Source organism: Parasteatoda tepidariorum, chromosome 4 (assembly GCF_043381705.1).
Source record: "Parasteatoda tepidariorum isolate YZ-2023 chromosome 4, CAS_Ptep_4.0, whole genome shotgun sequence".
In the NCBI taxonomy this organism is placed as follows: domain Eukaryota; kingdom Metazoa; phylum Arthropoda; class Arachnida; order Araneae; family Theridiidae; genus Parasteatoda; species Parasteatoda tepidariorum.
This window is the reverse complement of record NC_092207.1, coordinates 54,861,345-54,880,428: the sequence shown is the minus strand read 5'-3', so window position 1 is coordinate 54,880,428 and position 19,084 is coordinate 54,861,345. Positions and strand designations below refer to the sequence as shown.

The following is a 19,084-nucleotide window of genomic DNA, read 5'->3' as shown; positions in this document are numbered from 1 at the left end:
ATTTCTCCTACAAACATTTTTATACAGTTCTAAATTCTATTGTTTAATTTAATTCCATTTTAAAACTTTTATGAACTTTAACTTATTTTATGATAATAGTTTTTCTGTAAAATGTATTCTACTTATAGTTACAATCTCTTTAGAAAAAATAAATTGCAAAGAAATGGTGTAACATTCTATATTAAAAAAAAATCAACATTGAGCCACTTGAGACTCGTCGAGATTTGAAAGGCGAACGCTATTTTACAGAAACAGAATTCGAGTACTTTATTTATCTTGAGGGCGGGGAGAGGTACTCGAATCTGCCACATTATAAAAGTAAGCAATCCAATCCTACTATTTCAAAATAGAAGAGAAGACAATTTGGAAGGTGAGAGAGAAGATTTGGACACACTTCAAGGTTTATTCTTAGTTTTGTTCGTCGGGGTGATGATTACTTTGACTTACGACAATAAGGGTAACTCATTCATATGTGTGTAACTAAGTGATTTCATTACCAACTGAAAGAATATTGTTTGCTTTTTTTTGCCTCAATATTATACAATATTTGATTTTTCGAATGAGCTTAAAAGTTAGCGTCAGCAGAATGAATTATTTTTATTTACTCTCCTTTTCACGAATAATCTAAATAAAATAAAAACTGATTTAAAACTAAACTGAAATAAACGATAAAGAGGATTGTTTCATTTAGATCGTTTACAAGTCTTTGAAAAAGTGATTAAAGTTCATTAAAACCAGCAGAACAAGATTTTAAAATTATATAAGGATGAAACAAAATGACTGCAGTATCTGAAAAGATACTTAGTATTCTACATCATTTTTTTCACAAATTTTTCCTTTTTTTTTAAAAAGTAGCTAGATATTCAAATTTTTAATTAGGAAATAAATAAAAGAGAAACAAAATTGTAATAAGAATCCTAAATATTGCTTGTTTGTATAAACAAGGTAAAAGCATAGAATAAATTCACTTTAGAAAATAATGAGCTCATGTTAGGGATAATTTTAAGTTGGTCATTTTTAAATTAAAAGCTTTGATTAGCTAATATTTAGCAAACATAATATAATAATCCGTTTATTTAGTTAGCGAAATAAAAACAAAATAAACTAAACCATTCGTTTCGATAGTTTGGTTTTACAAAATTTAGTAATGCAAGCCAGGAAATATAAATTTGTTCGAAATTGATTACAGATAAAATCTGAATCAAAATAATGACACATGTCAAATTTGTTGTTTTACTGATATACTTTAATTTTTACGGTATATTTCACGGTAAAATGGATTTTATGAACGATGCAACCAAAATACCTGTACTTTATAGCGCAATTGGATCTATAATTTTCTAGTGAATATTACAGATGGAATTTATTAAAGAAAACATTCCGAAATTTCGATATTCCGATATTTTGAATCTGAAAATTCCTTTCGAAAACAAAATTTAATACACGTTTTTAGTTTAAAAACGTTCTTGCTTTGGGGAATCGACGACATGAAAATTCTCCTCTGAAACTGAAATTTTCCTCATTTTAAACTAATTTATTTTCAGACGATACGATGAATTAATTACTCGAGATTTTCCGCAAAAATGTTTGACAAAAATTTGCAGACGATAATCAAGTTCGGATGAAGCTTAAACGAAGCATTCCGAATACTATCTGAACACTATAGTAAATCAAATTTAAAACAAATTGATTACATAGTAAAATTTAAATTAAACCAACTAAATACCACATTTAAATTGCATTTATTACGTTTCAATTTTAAATCAAACAGATTATATAAAAAATTTACATTAAATTAACCACAAAAAAATGTCACCTCATATGACAAGAATAAAAAAATGAAACATTTATTTTCTTATTGCTCTTTAAATTTTTTTATTCAGAAGTGTGTTTTAAGCAAGCTTGCGTAGATAAAATTTACAATATATACGTAATATGCTGAGTTGCTAAAGTTGCAGAAGCTGAAAATATTTTTAAAGTTGAAAAGTAAATAACAAATACGATTAATACGGATTATCTTGATTTAAAATATCTATTATTTAGCAGAGCTGATAGCAAATTAAGGTTATTATAGTTTAACCTTCATTAACAATGATATTAAGTCAATGATATTTTGTTACAGCTCATCCAAGAAATAGAAATTGTGTATTATTTTATTTTTTATTTTATCGCCAGTGATTTAAAACCCTTAAAAATTCTCTTCGTGAGAATTTATTAACTCTTTTCGGTATCTATACAAAGAGCAAGAATAATAAATCATAAAAATTATGACATGATAAAAAGTAATAGTTTGAACGTCAAGTCGCTGTTAACGTAATACCAGGCATAGTACTGTAAACAGTAACAGTCACGGTTGATTCATAAAATGAGTGAAACATTCCGCATGGTATTGATCCCAGTTTCAGGTGAATAATCTTACTAAAATACCATCACTGCATATTATGAGAGAAAAAAAAAATTTTTTTCCTTCGGTTTTTTTATTGCAGAAAAAACACCTTCGATATCTTCGAACTGTTATTTTTTTACATAAATTGATAATATGTACTGTGTGTAAAAAGAAAAGGAAATGGTTCAAGGGACTAAGCTTGAATAAGCTAATGGATTTGTGAGCAGGCTACTTAAAGCTATGAAATCAGGCGCAAAAACTATATTTTTCTCAATTAAACTAACCTTTTCTTCGTTTATCTTGAATTAGTGATCTTTAAAATATAGAGGATTGCCTGCAATATGGAAAATATGATCCCAATAATTTAGTCAGGAGACAAATTTGAACTCCTTAATGTTAATTTCACTTTTTATATATTTTGCTAAATTCCTGGATTTGTGTAAGAAGATCAAAAATCTATTGCACACAAAAATATAGAACATATTTGTATAGGTTGTTTATCCATAAATAATTTAAATTTATTATAAAATATGTAATTGTGTTAATGTTTACTTTTTATTATTTAACGTATTAATATTTTTAAAATGTAAGGTGAACTAATTCTTGGAACATAACAAATAAAATAAAAATAGACGATATTTAAGCTATTCATTTGGCAATTTTTCCACTCATATGGAAACGATTCTGGTTTTTAAAAGTTTTTAAAGTTCTTATTATTACACATTTAGGAAAAAATACAAAACTGTAGAGTAAATTTAACCGAATAAGTAGTTTTTATGCCATGCTCTTAGGTATCATGATAAAATTAATCAAATTTTGATCAAATTCACTGAAATCATCACCAAAGCGCTTCAGTAAAATGTCCCGAGTTTTTTGGTGTTCCCATAACACAATAAATTGTATCATATATTTGTAGTTTTGACCATACTTTTTTTTCTTAATTTATTTTACTTGTTTCAACTTCACACCGAAATCATATTAACTTTCTTTCTCCTTAATTTAAATCATGGTTTTATATTGACGTGCTCGGAGCGTTATAGGTTTTTCAACTTTTGCAAAAGCAAACAATTTACTAACAAACAAAACATCTTGAGTAAAAAACTTTTTTTCGCTTAAACAATTTTATAAACATGGATAAAATAGCATTAAAAAGGTCCAAACTTTCGACTACTCTCTTGACTAAGCAATTAATTATTCAGATTGCGGTAAACCTCTAAAGAGTGATGGTCAAGAACTAAAGATTATCGAAAAGAAAGAGATCTTTAATCGGTGAAAGCATGTTTTTGTGTCTTTGTTTCTAAAGTTAAGTATTGTTTTCTTAATTTAAGTATTGTTTCCATGAAATAACTGGTATATTAAAGGTCAGCTTCTTGAACCATTAACATAGCATATAAATACGCGAAAATCTAGTCTATCAATCGAAAGACATTAAAAAGCATCGCTGTTTAATGTGCACTCTGTACTTTTAAGAACATTGTTTTAAAATTATACATTTAAATTAAATTTAATATAGATGAGCAAACGCTTTACAAACTTTAAATGTTCCTAGAATGTAAACTATTTCGGATCAAATTACGATATAAAGTGCCGGCACTTAATTCATATTTATTTCGCAATGATTTTGTAAAAAGTCTAAAGAGCAGAATTAAAGTGTTTTTTTTTTTACTATTTTCTTTGTACTAAAAAGAAAAACTCATGATATTTATATTTTATTTCTGACAGAAAAATCCACTGAAGCATTGCCAAAAAGATCATTATCTGGTATCCTTAAATCTCATTTTCCAAAATGATTGATATCACACAATCAATCACATCATTCTGAGGCACTTTTAACTTGTTTGACATAAGTCTAGGTAGAATATGAATTTGTCATGCTTAATGAGATTAGATAATCTTCTTTCGAACTACTCTGGGTGTGTGCCCAGGCGATATCTTTTCGTATCAGTTTGCCCGAAGTGGTCTTATTTAACTATTCCCGACGATTTCCGCTTACCACATATTCGTACGTTCCCATTTGATACTAAGTTGCAGCAATCGATTCAGGTGTGCGATTATTTAATAATTTGTTTGTTAAATATTCAATTTCCAGAGGCAAAGCAAAGAATTTAATATAGATTCTTTGCTTTGTCTCCTAAAAACATAAAAACTACAGGGTGTTTATAAATTCCCGGACCCATTCTGATGTTTAATAACTCATTAAATATTGCAGATATAAACAAACTTATGGCATTTATTGATGGAATAACTCATATATTTTCCTTTTCAGGTTTGAATATCTTTACTTTTCTAAGTATCGTCTGCTCGTGTGGTTAATTTCAGATAATTTCATTTTCCAGTCTAAATATCTGTACTCTTCTAAATATCGTCTGCTTATTAATTGCATTTTTCTCTCTTTTGTTTTTGGCAACTATTGCAATGTTATGTTTACTTTTGATGCGTTTGTTCTATGTAGTACTTTTCTATGTGATGTTTTATTCGAGCGGATATTAAGGAGAATGCATACACCACAAGAGAAAGAATACAACCGCAATAGCCTTTGTGGATGCCGACATGCTTGCCGCTACCTGGCGNTTATCTATACTATTAACTCAATATTATTAACAGCTTCTAAATAGAGGGTATTTGGAAATTACCTTTTTAATATGCAGGTTGTTTATAAATTCCCGGACCCATTTTGATGTTTAATAACTCATAAAATAATGAAGATATAAACAAACTTATGGCATTTATTGATGGAATAACTCATATATTTTCCTTTTCAGGTTTGAGTATCTTTACTTTTGTAAATATCGTCTGCGCGTGTGGTTAATTTCAGATAATTTCATTTTCCAGTCTAAATATCTGTACTTTTCTAAATATCGTCTATTTATTAATTGCATTTTTTTCTCTTTTGTTTTTTGCAACTATTGCAATGTTATGTTTACTTTTGATGTGTTTGTTCTATGTAGTACTTTTCTATGTGATGTTTTATTCGAGCGGATATTAGGGAGAATGCATGCACCACAAGAGAAATAAATACAACCGCAATAGCCTCTGTGGATGCCGACATGCCTGCCGCTACCTGGCGCGAAATTGACTGTCGACTTGATATTCTCCGTGCGACGAAGGGGTCCCACGTGGAAGTTCGTTGACAAGGGTCATGAAACTTTTTGAGTCTATCTAACCGTTTATGTTATTAATTTTAATCTATCTTTATTATTTTATGAGTTATTAAGCATCAAAATGGGTCCGGGACTTTATAAACACCCTGTATTTTCTAAGCAATGGGATACCTGCAAGTGACGTAGTATGGGTATTTCGATCCTGATTGATTGTTGAAACGGGGTATTTGTTTACGTTTGCAACTGTACTTTCCATTCTATTTCAAGTAAGGCAAGTTCGTCTAGTATCAGTTTTCTTAGGTGACATATTCTATATTTTTACACAAAGATTCTTTCACAATATATTTTCTTACTTAACACAAAGACAGGCATGAAGCCATGTAGAACACAAACAAACTAATTATAAACCGAAGTTGCCAGGTACACAAAATGAAAATTATATCACGGTTACAATAAAATACATAAACAAATAATAAATCTAAGTTAAGCAAAAGATGTAGAAGAGAGAGAGAATTATATTTCAATTAATTCCATACGCGATGCGACTCTCTATGTAATTAACACTCTAACTTATCTGGAAAAACTTAGCTCATCTATAACACGCCCTTTTGCTTATAAATGATCAGCTGGCGCTGACGTCATGTGTGGGTATCCGTGATCTTCTTCTTCTTGAAATGCAAGTACCCAATTCGATGATGTATAATGAAAAATAACTGATATTAATATGATATTATTATAATAATTGAGTACTTGCAACCCGAGAAGAAGTGAAGTGATTATGCCTAACCATGTGATTAAAATCAGATTTAATTGGATACCTCTAAGTGACATCACGCGTGTGTGTCGAATCTGATTGGCTTCTGAATCGACAAATGCCTCGATTTTGCGATGACGTCACTTGCAGGTATCCAATGATCTACTAAATTTAAAGGTTTTTCAATCATCACATTTTATATAAAAGTAAGTATAGAATACATTTATCAGATCACATTTTACTTCAGTAAAAAACAACTTAAAAAAAAACGATGTTGAAAATACGTCTACAATTTCTCTTTATGAAATCTTAGCCAATGCGTGAAGTTAAAATAAAAGTAATGTGAAAACTACGAGAATATGGTAAAATGTATCTTGTTTCTGGCTCTATGGGAACACCTAAAAGCTCGGTTACTTCTACCGAGGAGCATTACCAATGATTTTAGTAAAACTGTCAATAAAATATAGTTTTATAATATGTGATAAATTTTGGACATTATATGGCTTAAGTACCGCATATTTAAGTTTTATTAACCAGAATTATGTTTCTTCTTCATCAGAACTTTTTTTCTCTGTGTAAATCTTTTATAAATAATAAAATATGTATGCCTGTTCATTCCTGTATGCTTATTGTGGGCAAAAGATTGGTGGTTTGCTTACAGTTGCGAAATTGGACATGTTGGTTGAACTCCTTAAACAAATTTTATTTTTTAAGTCTCAAAACCAAATTTTGATCCGAATTTGTCCACCTTATATGTTAGTTTTTAGAATTTTTAAACAGTACAATTTTATGCCTTTTTTATTAAATAATCTTATAAAATTAAAGACAGATGCTTCCTTTTTTTCCATATTTTTCTACTTTAAAAGATTTAAAGAAAAAAAGATAAAAACAATCTCTCCTTGGAACAATATGTAGTTCAAAATGGATACAAACCTGTTATAAGTTTCAAAATGAAATATTCGAGAATAAAATTTGTATTCTAATATGTGGATCAAATTCCTGATATTTTTGCTTACGACAGATTAAAAATGACGATACCAAAATAGTGAATACTGAGACTCATTTTTTGAGTTTGGAAGTGAGAAGTTTTGGTTTTCACTTAATTTGTGCTTCATTTATAGAAGGCATTTTAAAGTAACATTTCGAATATGTCCTAAAGATAAAATTAAAAAAAAAAAACTAATACCAAGAAGATTTTGTTAATAGCAGTTGTTTGGGGGCGGGGTAACCTGGTAGGGTGTTGGACGCGAATTCATGAGATCGGGTGTACGAGGCCAGCCGACTGAATAATCCCCGTGTATTAATAAAATGGTGACTTGTGCACGTTAAATCTGTCCGGGTCACGAAGTCCTCCAAGTTCCCATATCAAATCAATACATCTGGGGGTACTGACCCAGAAGTGCCCTTGTCTTCTGAATTGAGTTCAAAATTACAAGGCTACGGAGTTGAACATTGGCAGTCGTTAACTTAAATTTGGGTCGTCGGTTCAACGATGATTATAAAATAAAATAAAGATCGAAGTTATTTGAAAGATTTAAGAATTTATGCTCATCACAATATTTTTAACATTAAAAATTTTAAAGCATTATATATTACGGCAATGTGACACATACCACCACAATATTTTTAACATTAAAAATTTTAAAACATTATTTAATATTACGGTAATGCAGCACGTACCACCACAATATTTTTAACATTTAAAATTTTAAAACATTTATTTTATATTAAGGTAATGTGACGCATACCACTACAATATTTTTAACATTTAGAACTTTAAAACATTATTTAATATTACGGCAATGTGACACATACCACCACAATATTTTTAACATTCAAAATTTTAAAAAAATTATTTTATATTACCGTGATGTAACACTTTAAAAACCAAAGTAGCTACTAAAAGAAATATTCCTTTATTATAAACGCAAATGTCGTACCAATAATTTTAAGGTAGTGGTGTTATACTTTACACATTGCTATGCAGTGGATTTTATTTAAAATTGGAAATGACCAAGAGGAAAACTGCAGCTTTTATCATCCCCACCTCCCCTCGGTGTATATGAAGGGAAATTTTCACCATATGAGGGTTAGATATTAAGGGGACCTTAGTCTCTTTCGATCCCTCATGAGTAGAATAACCAGAAATGCGATTTCCGATAAATGAGCGAAAAAGAAGGCCAGTTTTTAAAACTTAGTGTAATTCGACATCATATTACAACAAACGAATATAATTAAAGAGTGAAAAGATTAGCGATCAAAACAGCGATAAATAATATATGGAATTCTAAAACACATGACGAGTCCTAGTTTTCATATGGAACAACCGAGTTCCTGAAATTAAAATGCAGTCCACTTCGATTGGCGCTAGTGAACACATAACTTCTTAAAACTCGTGCGAAGATGTTGAAATTAAGGCGATTTAAGCTTCTATTTTCTCTCCAAATGGGAAATTGATTGGCGAACAATGTATCTTCTGCCAGAAAAATGAAAACGAAATAATATCAATTTCCACGGTTAGTGGGACAGTGCTGCAGGGGACATGCATCGATTTGCCGAATATTCACTTAATACTTCATTTCTACCTCAATATCCTTTTATCCCAGCAGTTTTGTAAGTAAAAATGCATAATGACGACGCAAATAAGTTCAAATTGACTGATTTAAAATAATCATTATAGGGTGGGCCAAAAAAGCAACAAATGAACAGACATCACGCTTAGAAATTATCATTCAAAAATAAATAAAAACTTTTTTCAGTTTATTTTTAAATTTATTTGTCGACGAATTTTAGTTAGTTAAGTAAAGTATGTTTAATCTATGTTGTACTTGCATGTATTTTAATGACTAAAATAAATTTAAAATATGAGTTAAATAAAGAAAAAAAAATAATAACGAATTATTACATTTCGAAGCAGTATTAAAATATCGCAAATTAAATTTTCCAATTTTCTTGCATAAGTAAAATGTATTAATTTGCAAATAATTTGCGAAATATAAGAACTATAATTTTGAAAACCAGAATTTTCTCTAAATCATTACCGTATAAACATAAATATTATTATTGAATGGTTTAATAATAGTATATGTTAGCTTTATTAAACAGAAAAATATTTTTATTTTCTTATTTTATTTTAATTTATTTACTTTTTTTAAGCCAGAAATGTCATTACTATACAATACGGTAATTTTATCATAATTTTTTTCTGTTTGAAAAACAGTACATAACAATAATATCCTTACAACATTATTACAATAACAATATATTTAAGATATTTTCGTTTCATTTACTTTTATTTTTTCTAGAATTTAAAGTGAATGCGTACTAAGTATTGTTTAAACTAAAATATTATAAAAAAATTAAATTGAAAAACAAAAAACTAAGATCGTCTAGTCATAGTCTTTAAAGAAATAAAATTTAACCTAAAGAAAATTTAACGTAAATAAAAATTTTTTGATTTTTTTTTCGTTGCTCAAAAAAATCACGAAATATTCTTTTTTTATTTTCATTTCACCCGAAGCAATCATAACATTCAATAAAAGCTTTTCCAAATTTAAAAGAACAAATTAGTAAAAATATGTTCTTTTCTAATCGTACTTATCTTTTCTAAAATAGTTTGCGTGTATAATGTTGATTTAGCAAAAAAGAAAAAAAAAAACTTTTACTTTATTGAGGTTAAGGAACATTTATAAAGATGGAACAACGCACTAACATAAAGAAGGAAGTTACAACAAGTTAAGAAAAAAATTACTTTCTGCGCTAAAAAATGTTACAAAACGTCGATGATCATTTGACACGCATTTTACGGTGTTCTAACAAAATCTCAACTTTATGCTGTAAAATAAAACTTATTGTTACTTTCATCAATCTGTTTATTTTGAAATTATGCCAAACTTTAATTTGCATTTGCTAGCATTAGCTTTCACATAATTATGATTTCGAAAATATTAAGAAATGAATTAATTTTATTTCTTAAGAATATTTGTTTTGTGTAGAGAAAAGCGTTATTTCCTTAGGGTATTGACAATTTTTAAGAATCTAATGGCACTATTTTCATTATTTCAATTCGTAATAATGACCTTAATCAACAGAGCACATCACAATATATCATCCGAAGCACTTAATTAATGATTTGGTGAAAACTCATCATTTAAAAGTAATTATTTATTTTAAAATTTATTTCTCATTTCTGATTACGAGTTTATAAACTTGCACAATTAAACTATTATTATTATTTATTGCATTAATATTCAAAATTCTTGTTGCAATAAATGCCATAGAATATTATGTGCCTTATAGAATCATGTTTACTCCATTTCTTACGATTTTACGTTAATTTTTCATATTTTCGAATTTAATTCATTTCTATTCTTTGTGTAATCTATGTTCAATTCTTTGTGTATTCTCTGTTCTATTCTTTGTGTATTCTTTATTCAATTCTTTGTGTATTTTATACTCTGTTTTTTGTGTATTCTATATTCTATTCTTTCAGTATTCTATATTCTATTCTTCGAGTATTCTATATTCTATTCTTTGTGTATTCTATATTCTATTCCTTGTGTATTCTATATTCTTCATATATTTGCAGTTTGTCTGTTACTAATTGAGTGTCTTAAAAAACTTTTTGTTTCTTGGCATAAAATTGTTTGAAACTAAACTGTCCCAAAGTACAATAAGTTGCTGTACAATAAGCTGATAAAATTACCAAATTTTACCTTATTTACCAAATTTTATCATATATTAAAAGTAAAGTATTCCTGCAACAGCCTGTTGTGTGCCAAGGGGATCATGGTTTTTTAGACTCTACGATGTCATAACCAAAGACACGATAGTGGTTATGTGGTCAGCACTACGCAGATGCCGCAGTTACTTCCCGTACAAGCTGGTGCTTATTGATCTAAAACTGGATGGGCTTATGCCACCATTGGGGGTCGAACCCTTATTCTTAACAACGATAGTTCAGTGCCTTAGCCACTAAACCGTTATGGCTTATCGCTCAGTATGTAGCCATAGTTTATTGTTAATTTTACTAAAATCTCAACCAAATCACTTCGGTAAGAGTTACCGAGTTTTTTGGTGTTTTCATAAGACCAGAGACATAGTAAATTTTACCATATTCTGGTAGTTTTGACCATAATTTTTTTCAGAGCAGATTCAATATTTTGAAGATGTGAATAACGAGCATATTTTTTTAGTTTTAAGATAAGAAGGTTTTCTTTAGAGGATATTATTAAATAATTTCCGGATAATTCTGAAAGTTATTGTTTCAGAAATTTAAGAAACTGGCACTTAAAAGGCTGTTCTACAAAAAAAATTTAGTAATTAAGGGATTTTACATTTTGTTTCAAATTACAAAAAATAGATAAAAAGCTTTTTTTTTCATTTTAAAATTTAATTTTAAAATAAATTATTTAATGGAAACTAAGTTTAAAGTGAATTTTCTACGATTTTGTACTCGATTAAAAAACAAACAATGTATTCTGGTGGTAAATAATACATGCTTCAGTTCTATTTTTTTCCTTTTTTACCGGATGTTAAACGCAAATATAGATTATTTTAATCAGCGCGAAATGACCTATTTAAAGCAATCTACAGGAAATTTACTTAACTCAATTGAATCACCAATGGCCAAAGCTGCGTCCTGCGTGATGCATGAAATGTTTAGAGGGTACACTTCTAAAATTGTTTAAAAATGATTCGTGCTGAAATTGAATGATTTGATAGGAGTTTCGTGATGTTTGTGTTAATATTAGGGGAAACAAATTTGAATAACACTGTGAAACATTTTCTTTCTTTGCTTTCTGTTGCATGAGATTTCAGAACAGATCTTATGTACTTTCGTCTCGCTGATTTTAAATCTACAATCGGTTTCTCCCTCAACGCTATAGTTCTAATTTTTTTTTATTAATTTAAAACCTTTTTCAACTGTTCAAAGCTTCTTTCTTTCGTGAAATTGACATTTTAATCAACGAAACATTGACATTTTAGTTTTTCGACAAAATGTACAAGTTTAAGAACGTTATACATAACAGAGGGTCACATAAAAATTATGACATATCATCATGATTAAAACTGCACAGGAACTGCCCAAAAATGTCCGCAAACGCCTCTAGGGGCGTCTTCCCAATTAAGAACTGTTTCTTCGTGTACTTCCAAACAGAACAGGTCATAATAGGGAAGCGTACCATCACATTTGCGATCTCGTTTTCCAATGTAGTTGTAATCCTACTATGTTCTTTAATTCCCCAAAAGTATATCTCGACCCCCTGTGACAGGGGTGGCGAACCTTTGTACACCAACGTGCCATTTTCTCTAAAAAATTGCTTTATGAGGTCATAGACGTGCCGTCAAATAGTTTTAAATTCGTCCCTGCCCTATGACATATAACGCTTTTAAACTTTTAACATTTCGACAAAAAATGTCATTTAAAAAAGACTAATTTCAGATTTGAAATCTCCACACCCGAATTTAAGCGAGATCAAGCATTTGAATAAATGTAACAAAATTTCTTTTTCTAAAGTGTAATTAAACTACTCTGCCAGGCGCTCAAACCTGAATATTGTACTAATAAATACGATACAAAGAATATTAAATGTATTCTCAGTTGGATGATGGAATACATGTTTTAAAATTTCAAGTGCCTTTCTTTTAATAACCAAATTTATCTAATTAGAACTGGTCCTGTGAGTTTCTACATAAGTTTACAAATGGTACCTTGTAATGTTATTCGTTAATGCTTTGTAAAACCACACACACAAAAAAGGAAAATTGGTGGGCAAAAATTTCTGAATTAAAATTAAACACATCAGACATACGTTATCAGTATTTTTCTGACAAGGAATAAAAAAGTTTTTCTAAAACCCAATAGAAAATAAAGCTTTTTAATATATATTTCATTATCACTTGTTTTCTTTATAAGTATTTGTTTCCTTATATTTTCATACATCAGGGTATGAACCTGAATATATCGCTACAGATATATTCATTAAATGCATCGATTGCTAGATATGTGTGCGAATAAATTAATAAATGTGAGTTTGCCTTCAAAATATTTTATATTTTAATACATCGATTTCAACTTTTTTAAAAAAAGTAAGTATTGGAAAAAGTAAAGAGCAAAATTCGCACTTAGAAAACAACATTTTTAAACAACAAAAATGTCAACCATCTCAATTACCGATAAATTTTTTAAGATAACATACAGCTTATTAGCTATATCGTTTTAGAGTTTAACTAATGTCTATGTAAAGCAGTCGACCATTAACCTTTACTTTAAAAGTGTAGCTTGTACTTTAGTACAAGCAACGTATCACTTTATCAATTCAGATAAAACCTCAACAACTTTGGTTATGGCCTTGCATATTTTCTTGTCAAATTGAATATAGTAAGTTATTTCTGGTACATTGGAAATGATTAAAGTAATGAAATCAAGATTGACTCAAAGAGGTAAACATATAACAAACTGATTGACGAATTGAAAAATACCTTCGATACCTTAAAGCGTAAATAAATAATGTTAAAATGTTAAAATGTAGATCCTCTTAACTTTGCATTTAAGAAGTCATTAGAGATGTTAGAAAAATTTACTGTGTCTGTCCTTGGAAATATTCATTCTAAAAACCTCTAGAAAAGTTGTCCTAAACTTTAGGGCTTATTGTAAAAGAAATGTTAAGTACGAGGAAACTGTTTTCCGAACACAACAGTTTCCAAAAAATAAACAAATAGATAAACGATAAATTAATTTAAAAAATTCAGATAGATGTTAATTTTTAAATCCCTTTTTCCAAAACGAATAGATGTCTCATCAAAGTAAGGAAATATTTCAAATGATATCCGCTATTATCAAGTTATAGAGGCAGTTTTATGTATGGGATTTAAGAAAAATAAAGGGACAACAGATTGGACTTTTTCTTCTTTTTTTTTCTTTTGAGAATCATGGGCTATTCGTTTTTTTTTTCTTCTGATTTTCTTATTTCCCTTAGCATTTTTAACCTTTAGAAAGTATTTTTACCGTAAAAATACTTATTTTTCTAACTTTTCCTTTTTTTCATTCTTTTAAAATTAAAAAAAAACCTACGCTACATAAAAAGTTCTTTTTTTAGTTTTTCAGAATTTGCTTATTTCTTAGATTTGTTTTTGAGTTTAGTAGACGCGGGAGAAGGATTTCGCTATTATGTATTTTAAAAGGATTATTCTATTTGTAAAGTTCAAAATTGTAATTCAAAAGTGAACTGTTAAAACACATGAAAAAAATTTGGAACTATTTTATTAATCCAGCAATAATGCATAATGAGTAGCTCCCCCCCCCCGTCAAAGTGTCCAAATATAAAAGCTTGTATTTGTATGCACTATATATTTGTATGCACTATATATAAAGAAAAATATAATATTCCATTTTAAAAAATAACACTGATTTATGTGCTTTGTATCCTTGCAACTCGTTTTTTTAAGGTAATCTTGTTTCGACATAATAAAGTTTAATATTAACTGAAAATCAATTTAAATTTTAAAGAAATTCACAATTGATTTTAAGAAAATAAAACACTGGAAAATAATGATTTTGATTTTTGTACCATCTAAAGATAAATTTGTCAAGTAAGTTTCAATAATTGATAAAATATTTTAATATATACTATCGAGAATCATTCAGTTATTCATTGTTGAAAACAAAGTAATAATTATAAAGTTCGCATGGCAGTCTAACTCACTTTTTATTGGTTCGATAGGACTCAATTTGTTACAGTGAGATGAGAATTTAAAATGCGAAAACGACTTTATTCTTTTGTAATTTTTCCCACAAATAGCAAACGATTCTTTTTAAACTCGATGTGAGAAGAATAGTATGCTTGAAAACTGCTGTAAATAAGTTCGATGTAATAATATTCCATTCTGAGAAGTAATCTATTCTTGAAATCTGCTCACGCAAGTTCAAGGTAATCTAATTTCAATTTAATTTCATTTTAATAAGTGATACATAGTTAATTATAAATTAATGCTTGACCATAGTTAGATAGCGATATGCCATTTTTAAATTCTTTCTAAATTGCGTTGATCATGCAATGTTGTAATCACAAATGTGCATAATACTGTTAAAGAATAATATCTATGGTATTATACAAGAATTTTACGACATAAAGTGAAAGATACAACAGTGATTATTCAGTTATAAAATCTTAGTATACTTTATATAATTTTTTATACTTCATCAAAAAAAATTTAAACGTAGAATGAGTTTACTCAATTCTCGTGATAAGATTGGCATATTTTTTGAAAATTATATTATTAAAACTAAAAAATAACATTAAATTCGATGTATTTAAATATATATAAGTGTATTCAAATATATTACCTTAGATGAAAAATACTCAGTATATCCAATTGGCACTAATATGTGTAGTCACTATTTTCTTTAGTTTTTGGCGCCGCTAAGAACTTTCAAACGCGCACACTTCACGTGTTCGTAGAACAAATCTACTGACTTCGAGATGAGAATAAAATGGGTGTGGAGGAGGTGGAGTGGAGAAAAAGAAAAAGAGCGGAAAGACAGAACAGGGGTTGTTTATCTATTGCATAAAAAGCTTTTGTTTATAATTGAGTAAAGTGTTTAGTTCATTTAAATCTGAAGTTTCTTAACGGTAAAGTTAATTATTTTTTTTTATTTATCATTTATCATCTGGCTCAACATCAGTCAACATGGATAAATCATCAAATATGAAAGAGGTAGGAACTCCAATCACTTTGTGTTTGTTGTAGTTCTGTTAAGAAAATGAAAACTCTTATTCATATTTTCTATAAGAAATAACAAATAAAGTTTCATTAATTTTACACAATTTGGAGAAAAAAAACTATAGTTTTGCTTAAAATAAGATTTTTGATTTGACTAATATTATTTAATAATAAAAGTTAAAAAATAAAATCGAAATTAAAAAAAATGCTATCGAAAGAATACAATTTACAAAATTGTTTTCGCATAAATGGTGTTCCATTTTTAGAATTTTTTTTAACCAAATGATAATGAACTAAATTTTTTAAGCAAACGATATCGTAAATGATGCATTTTCGGTTCAGTTTTCTAATTTTCAATATTATTTTTATTTTACTTGGAGAATAAAGTGTGTAAAGATTATTAAATAATACATGTATAGTATAGAAATTGAATAAAAATTCATTGAAGTTAAAAATATATTGAATAAAAATATATTGATAAATAAATATATTGATTAAATCTGTTAAATCTATGTTTACATACTGATTAAAATGCAAGAGTATAAATGATATGAAAGAGTATAAACTGTGCACAAAATAGAATAATATTTTTACTACAATTTCGAATGCAATAATGAAATAGTATGACTAATACCTCATACAGTTTGAGCAACTTGAAACAGAAATCGATAGTAAGTCCTGCAAAATTTGGAAACTTATTATAACATATTTTTTTTATGGAGACATATAAATATTCAGTTCGTTAAGATTAAGAGGCAACGTTCTTAAAAATCGAAATTAAAAATAATTACAATTTTAAATTTCTTCCTTCAAAAAAGCTGAATCAATTTCAATTCAGTGTCAGAATTTTTTATGAATTTTAACTGAAGTGTCAGAATTTTTAATACCTTATACACAAACTACATATAGATTTTTTCAAGCTTTTAATCATTTACATTGTTGTTGTTGTTGTTGTAATTCATTTAAGTCGCACTAGAGCTGCACAATGGGCTATTGGTAACGGTCTGGGAAACATCCCCGAGGAGTATCCGAAGACATGCCATCTCAATTTTGATCCTCTGCAAAGGGGATGGCGCCCCCGCTTCGGTAGTCCGACNGTAAAAGCAACCAGAATATGGTAAAATTTGCCATGCTTTTGGTTCCTTGGGAACACCAAAAAGCTCGGTAATTTCTACCGAGGAGCATTAGCAATGATTTTAGTAAAACTGTCAATAAAATATAATTTTATAATATGTGATAAATTTTAGACATTATATGGCTTAAGTACCGCACATTTAAGTTTTATTAACCAGAATTATGTTTCTTCTTCATCAGAACTTTTTTTTCTCTGTGTAAATCTTTTATAAATAATAAAATATGTATGCCTGTTCATTCCTGTATGTTTATTGTGGGCAAAAGATTGGTGGTTTGCTTACAGTTGCGAAATTGGACATGTTGGTTGAACTCCTTAAACAAATTTTATTTTTTAAGTCTCAAAACCAAATTTTGACCCGAATTTGTCCACCTTATATGTTAGTTTTTAGAATTTTTAAACAGTACATTTTTATGTCTTTTTTATTAAATAATCTTATAAAATTAAAGACAGATGCTTTCTTTTTTTCCCTATTTTTCTACTTTAAAAGATTTAAAGAAAAAAAAGATAAAAACAATCTCTCTTTGGAACAATATGTAATTCAAAATGGATACAAACCTGTTATAAATTTCAAAATGAAATATTTGAGAATAAAATTTGTATTCTAATATGTGGATCAAACTCCTGATATTTTTGCTTACGACAGATTAAAAATGGCGATACTAAAATAGTGAATAGAGAGACTCATTTTTTGAATTTGGAAGTGAGAAGTTTTGTTTTTCACTTAATTTGTGCTTCATTTATCGAAGGCATTTTAAAGTAAGATTTCGAATATGTTCTAAAGATAAAAGAAAAGAAAAAAAAAGAAAAAAAAAACTAATACCAAGAAGATTTTGCTAATAGCAGTTATTTGGGGGCGGGGTAACCTGGTAGGGTGTTGGACGCGAATTCATGAGAACGGGTGTACGAGGCCAGCCGACTGAATAATTCCCGTGTATTGATAAAATGGTGACTTGTGCACGTTAAATCTGCCCGGGTCACGAAGTCCTCCAAGTTCCCATATCAAATCAACACATCTGGGGGTACTGACCCAGAAGTTCCCTTGTCTTCTGAATTGAGTTCAAAATTACAAGGCTACGGAGTTGAACATTGGCAGTCGTCAACTTAAATTTGGGTCGTCGGTTCAACGATGATCATAAAATAAAATAAAGATCGAAGTTATTTAAAAGATTTAAGAATTCATGCTCATCACAACATTTTTAACATTAAAAATTTTAAAACATTATATGTTACTGCAATGTGACACATACCATCACAATATTTTTAACATTAAAAATTTTAAAACATTATATGTTACTGTAATGTGACACATACCACCACAATATTTTTAACATTAAAAATTTTGAAACATTATTTAATATTACGGTAATGCAACACGTACCACCACAATATTTTTAACATTTAAAATTTTAAAACATTTATTTTATATTAAGGTAATGTGACGCATACCACTACAATATTTTTAACATTTAGAACTTTAAAACATTATTTAATATTACGGCAATGTGACACATACCACCACAATATTTTTAACATTCAAAATTTAAAAAAAATTATTTTATATTACCGTGATGTAACACTTTAAAAACCAAAGTAGCTACTAAAAGAAATATTCCTTTATTATAAACGCAAATGTCGTACCAATAATTTTAAGGTAGTGGTGTTATACTTTACACATTGCTATGCAGTGGATTTTATTTAAAATTGGAAATGACCAAGAGGAAAACTGCAGCTTTTATCATCCCCACCTCCCCTCGGTGTATATGAAGGGAAATTTTCACCATATGAGGGTTAGATATTAAGGGGACCTTAGTCTCTTTCGATCCCTCATGAGTAGAATAACCAGAAATGCGATTTCCGATAAATGAGCGAAAAAGAAGGCCAGTTTTTAAAACTTAGTGTAATTCGACATCATATTACAACAAACGAATATAATTAAAGAGTGAAAAGATTAGCGATCAAAACAGCGATAAATAATATATGGA

General features: G+C 28.6%; 1 protein-coding gene across 2 annotated transcripts in view; it reads right to left on the bottom strand.

The window, feature by feature from the left end:
- The window catches only part of LOC107444741 (ras guanine nucleotide exchange factor R), a 43,884-nt gene that overhangs the window by 17,643 nt on the left and 7,157 nt on the right, over window positions 1–19,084 (bottom strand). Inside the window, exon 1 of one of the 2 annotated variants that reach the window (XM_043049915.2) lies at window positions 15,591–15,752. The exons of the other annotated variant lie outside the window; for it this stretch is intronic. The gene's annotated coding sequence lies outside the window, so the exon portion shown is untranslated. Of the gene's footprint in view, window positions 1–15,590; window positions 15,753–19,084 lie in introns of those variants that run through there. 2 annotated transcript variants of the gene reach the window in all.